The 7,468-nt window shown below is 32.5% G+C and overlaps 1 long non-coding RNA gene across 1 annotated transcript; it reads right to left on the reverse strand.

Annotated features, from left to right (window-relative positions):
- Positions 1-2,154: 2,154 nt before the first annotated feature.
- Positions 2,155-7,106, reverse strand: LOC148624956 (uncharacterized). The gene is made up of 3 exons (XR_015919812.1): positions 7,055-7,106; positions 3,042-6,470; positions 2,155-2,362 (listed from the first exon to the last, which is right to left on the reverse strand). It is a non-coding gene; the product is annotated as an uncharacterized LOC148624956 (long non-coding RNA).
- Between the last annotated feature and the right edge of the window lie 362 nt (positions 7,107-7,468).

Below are 7,468 nucleotides of genomic sequence, written 5' to 3' on the forward strand. Positions count from 1 at the left end.
AACATCTGGGATTACCGACAAAATTCCTACACCGAAATCTTCAAAATTATTATCAGCAGCTATCTTATATTCCAGAACCGTAGTTTCTTTTTTATAAAAACAAAATCAATCAAATTTGATGGAACTTGTTAAAAGTAAAGAAGCACTTGCTACTTCAAACGAAACAGTACTAATGCAATAATAAGACAGACTCATCTCCAAGTATATCATATATAATACTGTCCCATCCTCCTTATTTTAGGAAGAGTCAATCTTCCTCTTTGTAGTTTCCATTTGTTAAATCCTTTTAAGCATTTGTCGTTGACAAATTTTTGAAACTAGCCTACCCTTTCCGCCATCTATCGAGGTTTTTATCTGATGCCAAGGTTTATATGCTTATTTGAAAATGACATGAGCTTACACTCAGTCCATTAAAGTACTGTGGTTTTTTTTTTTTTTTTTTTTTTTTTGTTTTGTTTTTTTGTTTTTTTTTGTTCAAACTTTGATTTTATCTAAAATGAAGAAAAACTGAAAATTTCCCTTTTTACTATCAAGTTATAACTATAGTCGTAAACACATCGTCGTTCAATACATTTTGTTTGTAATGTTCAGAAGTTGCAAATGAGCAAAATATACAAATAGTGTAAATCAATATTTTTATCAAAAATCAGTATAGTTGCGTTAATTTTGTTAAAAGAGGGAAGTATCGAGTAAAGCAAAACCGTTGGAGTTTCGAAGAGTTGCCATTTTGTGAATTTTCAGGAAAATAACGAACATACTGTGTTAAGCAAGTAATTTATAATGCAAATGGAACTGGAGGGAGTTCCTTGGAGCAAGTACTATAAGAGATATTCGACAATTTTTTTTTCATATTTTTTTTCAATTCACCACTTTATTGCCTACTTATGTACTAAGAACTGCGTATAAATGTGAAGATTTTTTTTAGAAATGCCTACAGTTTGTGCAGGTCAATCAGATCGATTTGTGGCGTCAAGTCTTTTTTGATTGGCTGTTGTACGAACTGCGGAAATATTTTAGTGGGTTTCATTAAAAAGTAAACAGGAGATCAGTTCAGTGCTTCAAATTATCTAAAATAATCTAAACACAACAATCTAAAAAATACAACATTGAAACAGGCTAAGGTATCCATGAGTAACGGATTGTGAGAAAAAGCTATCTTTTTCAACATTGTTCTAGTGTTGTTTAATTACTGATACATTGTATATGGAACGACTATTACAATTGGTTTTAGAACTCAGCCTTGAGTCGGCTATTACTATATACTGGAATCTGTTTGTCAAAGTATGAACGCAATTGTATTGACAAAGAACAACGATATTTCGTTAAAATTTATTAGAATTGATCTTTTCTGCTACAAATAACAATCAATAAGTAATCAAGGGAACCAAGGTTATAGCGGTAATCAAAAGAATGTAATCTAGGGACAAAGACCAGACATGGAAAACAGACATACACAACAAAGAACATAAAGTAACTAAAATCATACATATAAAGTAACAAAAGAAAATGAGCAACTCCGACTCCACTAAAAACTAGGAGCATGGACCAGGTGCACCGGTAGGGTAAGCGTCCTCTGCTTTTCTAGAAACACCCGCCGATTTGCTCATAAAAAGTCAAGTCCGGGGTAGACAAACGAGGAAAGGAAAACTACGACCCGTTGAATAAATCAGTTTTCATGGTGCTGATAGATACACCATAACGATCCACGAGTTCATGATGACGACCATAAAACTTCTGTAGTGATGACTTCAATCTTGTAGCAACATAACCCTGTTCCAGAAGCCTATTTGTTAGATTTCTAGCGCGATACAAAAAGTCTGCGTAGTTTCGGCAAGCTCTGGCATAACGTATGAGTTGTGATATGAACACTCCATACGCAGGAGCCGAAGGGATGTTGCCACAGATGAAAGGAAAGTCTGTTCAACGACTAAATGTCACACAAGAGGATAAACAACGAGTTCTTAACTTCTATATCATATATCCAGAAAACATCGAGCAGGAAACGTCGCGATTAGTAGCTATTAGCTTATCGCCTTTAGCCACCTTTATCCACACAGTATCGCCTTTTTTCATGTCAACAATAGCGGTACTTGTTCCAGTCATAAAATGTCCGGTTAGATTACTGTCTACGAAATTAGATACAATATTGTCCCCATTCTTGACAATGTAAGAGGTAAAATCTTCATTCGGTCCGGTAACTGTGGTCCATGAAAACACATGCAACCCGTCGTCCTTAGCTGTGAACTTTCCTGCAGAACCATTGTAACATCCACCGGAGTTCAATTTCACATCATCAAAGACGACAATACCGTCTTCAGATAAATCATTCTTTGCTTTCCTCACTCCTGTTAGAAATGCACATCTATTTTTCGGTAAAAAGTAAATACAAATATTTACAAATATTTAGGATCATAAACAAATCTAGCGATGCAATGTGTCAGAACAAGGCCACCGATTCATTACTGCATGGTGCTACATTCAAATCGCATTTGTATCATGGCTACTCAGGGGGTGGAATATTTATTAGCAGCAAAACCTATTACTTTAGCATGTGTGCATACAACAAATGGAAGCAAAACACTTTCAAATTAAACTAAGTTACAGAAAGTATGCGAAGGGATTTTTTGGGGGGATTCATTGAGTAGCCTAAAATAAGTAAGCTTATCAGGTGTTTTTTTTTTCTTTTTTTTTTCTAAAAAAGGGTGTGATTGAAAGTTTTTTCCATGTTGATGCGTTTTTATGACAAAAATTTAACACTATATCATTACTGATAATTGAAAAATAATTGATAGGATCAAAACGTAATTTCCTATCTAAGCATTATAGGCACTCATTTTTATGACACAAGTGTGACTGTATCGATAGCCTGTGTTATAACAATTTAAACACTGCTATCTTTGAAAGTTTTAGTTTTCTTTTCAATCACCTTGGATGTTGTATGATTGATCACAGTGCACTACGGAGTTTATCACAGACGCGACACACAAGCAAGTTTGACAGTTTAAAGAGATAGTGTTACCACTAGACAGTATATTGCAAACCTTTAAATGATGCTCCTGACTCAAACTTCTCCATTTTTTTTAAAAACTTCAGCGAAACTTCTGTCCTGTTCCATGCACCGTTGACTTGCTCCTGTATGATATTTTCAATATACTCATTAAGTTCTTAATTAATTTTAGTCATATCTAATTTAGCAACCAGTGCTGCTTCCATCGTATTATCAAGAAGCGGCAACGAAATACTATTGCGATTTTTGGGATAGGCATTAGTAAACAGAACTACGGACAAAAATGTAAGCAATGAGGAAATATGTACTATTGCCATTCTTATTCCACTTTGGTTTTGACCAGAGGCACAAACATACGATGAGAAATCAAGTATTTAGTTTATATAGTTAAGACATCCCATTGGTTTACATTTTCGTTTACTATATTAAAAGTGACTTGACTTGATTTATCCTGATATTGAGTTACTACATTGGCAAATTGTTTACAATGAAACTACATCATTCATTCATAAAGTTTAGGTGAGTTGATTTATGTGCAAAAATATAAAAAAAAGTTAATAAAGTAGTATGTTAACATCTGTATATACATTTTGCAAAGTCAGCCACCATATACCCTGGTAGTCGTGCAGAACAATACTAGTGTACTCTGGTATTTGCACATGTTCTTCATGATTATGTAATATATTTCTCGACATTTGTGCCATACAATTTGAAATTGGCAATCAGCATAGCCGGTTACTGTTATCTTACTAAGATTTTGTATATGTATAAAATAAGTAACTTGTTTGCTTCTACTTTTATTTGATAAAAGGTTTTGAACCATTTTTACTTTTTGAGGTAACGATTTGATTTCCAGTATTAAGCTGACAATATTGCAGATTGCTTATTCACCTAAAAAAATTGTGTGCCCTAAGTATGTTAAACATTAGCTGTCTTTTTATTTTGTTTATGATAGGTGTAATCGTAACACACTCCAAACACATTTTTTTTCTGTGTAGACATGCTGTCCGAACAATTAAGATTCGGTTACTGTATATTACGAATTTTTATACTTAATCAAATGCAAAGCCCATGTTTGCATTAACGGGTTGCTGTTGAATGGAAATTCATAGCTGAAGCATTCATAAAATGTTCTGAATTTTGTAAAGACAGAAACCATTTACCCTGGTAGTAGTGCTGAACTACATCATTGCACAATGGTGATAGATCATTTTCTTTATAATTAAAATTCCTGAAATGTGTGTAATTTCATCTGTTGTTGGTCATTATCATTACTAGAAACTGTTTTCTCACTAAGAATAATTTGAACGGTATGAGTAGTAAATTGTTGGCTTATATTCTTATTAAATTAAAAGGGTTTAAAAAATCTTCAATAATTTTAGGTAACGATTTGTTTTTCAGTGTATTTGATCGGCAAACAATAATTTATGAACGATGATGTTTTTTTTTTATTCGTTAATTTTTTTTTTTAAAGAATCATGTGTTTGCGCAAGATCATGAATCAACAAATTAAAAGTAAACACTTTTTGTTCGAACAATCAAGTCTTGATTGATTTTCCCCCTTTATACTACATATCACGAATTGCTGCACTTTGCTTAAGTGCCAAGCCCTTGTTTCCATTTAAGAGTGACTGTTGAATGGCAATTTATAGCTGAATTATTCATGAAATGATCTTTGTTATGACACTGAATTGACCTTCAGTAGCATGATGGATATAAATACTCATACTATTATAACTATCTAGTCTTACATGACTTATATAAAACGACAATTTAAACATAATTATTTTACCATGCCTACATTCTCATTAGCGAAAACGATACATATTGTATACGAATACGAATAGAGATTACACGTTTGTTTTCCTTTTTTAATTATTTTTTTTTCTTTTTTTGAGATTTAAACTGTTTACCATGGAATAATTCGTTGTATACGTATTATGAAATGACAGAAGATTAAATAAACACAGACGTATAGCCATCTACCACTGACGAGATTATTTTCTTTAGTCAATTAAAAGTAATTTGAAAGTATTGGTGTTAACCTAGTTTTGTAAAATTGCATACTGCTATATTATACAAAATCTTCATGGGGAAAGTTCTTTGAAAAGGGAAAAATATTTCCAAAGACATATGAAAAAGTACATACATTATCGAAATAGGACTAAATTAAAATACCTTGATGCTCCAAAGAAATGTATGACAGATTGGAGAAAGCTTCACACATTGACAGACATACGGATTTTGAACTCAATAATATACAATATACAAAGCAGACCACACTTAAAATAATGTTTGTTTCCACTTACCCGACCCTACGTCCTGCATTTCGGTAAGTAGGTAGGGAAACAAAACTTAATTTTAATTTTTGCCTTTTGTTGAGACGGTTGACTTTTGAAGCAAATAGCTTACATATATGAGCAACACAAATTATCAAAGTAGTTTTTTGTCGGCAATTGAGTCTTGTCAACTTTTCAAATGTCCTCCACACAGCCCTTTGAACATAAGAAAATATTCTCCTCCCAATGGCAAAACCTATTAAAGAAATCAAATGAGACAGACAGCATAACATAATAGTATTACTTTGAATATAAAATAATCATATACTGATTGAACAAGGATAATTATGAAGAAATAAAGCAAACATAATGAGTAATATCGTACTTTGACAGCTAATCAAATTGATAATGCGATATGGAAATAAGTGTTGGGCTTTGTGAAGGTTGTTGACCAAAGTTTTGCCATTCAGTCCTCATAAATATGATCTGAATCTATGGGCCAATGCAATATAATGTGTTAAATTCAATTCTTGAGTTAACTAATATTAATGTTTGAACATGATTGGGAAATAAATATCTTAGAATGTATAAATTATAAAAACAGTATAACTAAATGGAAACAAAGAGAGAACAATATTTTCAAATCAAATGACGAAGTTCAAAAAAGACAAGAAAACTAAGACTATATGACAGTTAGGACGAGCACAGTTCAAGCTGAAGCGAAGTCTCAGCAAGAGGTGAGAGCTCTACGGCAAATTAGTGGGCTGCAGTATACAAAAATATCAATTTTGTATATTGCTAATTTCGTCATGCTGTACACGTGTTTCAAGGAGTTACCTTTCATTAGCAGCTTTAGAAAAATATAAATAGGAAGATCGAAATAAAGAATTATTTGCATGCAAGAAGTACTCAAAACCAAAACACTCGAAAATAAAAGCCAGGCCAATCACCGAGAGGTTCTACCATGTGCAATACAAAGAATTAAGCCTCAGCGTTTTATGTATTTTAAAATTTGTTATACCGCAAATTTTGATTTATATCATAAACAAAATCTAATACATTTTGGAGTCAAACATATCCTTGGTTGTTGAATAACCTCGGGGAACTTCGGTTTATCTGCAGTGGCATCAAGTCAGTGGTCATCAAATACAAATCAAGGAAGACGTATCTAAATACATCTTTATCTGAAAATAACATCACGTATTATACATTACATATCGATACAGGTTATAGGTTAAGAATTTTTAATTAAACTAACTACTTTTAATCTCAACGATCAAATAAACTTTGGGTTTGTGCACGTATTTGACACCAACGATACTTGTTTTCATTTAAACTATCCTCCAACTTTTATTATATGACACATCCATATGACGAAATATTTATGAAACGTCAGTCTATCATTGCTACTAAGGCGTCTGGCATTGTGTACATTATAAAAGCCCGTTTTTCTTGAAGTCCCTTGGCAATCGACAAGGACTCGAGGAACGTTATATTTTTCCTGTCATTAATACTGTAACAATCCAATTTAGTTAATTATACAGTGTAAACTACAAGAAATATGAATAAATAACGATGAAATAGTAATCCGTGATTGCTTAATAGCCCAATGCATAATGAAAAACATAAGATGAATACACTAAACAATTATTGCAAATGACAAAACACATTCAAGATAAAGACAGAGATCAGTTGAAGAACGGACCCTTAAAGTATAGGTGTGGACACAGACTGGTATTGCCCGACGAGCAAATTTAATCATACATACGTTTTGTCTTGAAAGTGTTTGCATTGTCTAGAAAACCCCTCCATTCATTGATATCAGTAATTGAATTATGCGCATGTTGATAAATATTCATTAACATATGTTACTAAATAAATATCAATAAATGGGGAACAAATTCCACATGGGCTTTGCATTACCATTAGACAAGTCATATACATATTACAATGCTTCTTCCTTGAAGGTGTACTTGCATGGTTTGATTTGGTATCATTCTGGACTCTCAGTTTTTTGGGATTAACAAAAAGCCAACAGTGTGGTATATGTCAGTTTCATTGATGGTCCTGATTTTAAAATGGTAGGGATGATAAACTAAAAATTAAATAGGAAAATTCCTTTAGCAGTTAGTAAAATCATATCAAAATTTCATAACAATTGATCAACCATAACTATAAGGCC

Source organism: Perna viridis, chromosome 2 (assembly GCF_037379345.1).
Source record: "Perna viridis isolate PV_CMFRI_1.1 ecotype Kerala chromosome 2, ASM3737934v1, whole genome shotgun sequence".
NCBI lineage: Eukaryota > Metazoa > Mollusca > Bivalvia > Mytilida > Mytilidae > Perna > Perna viridis.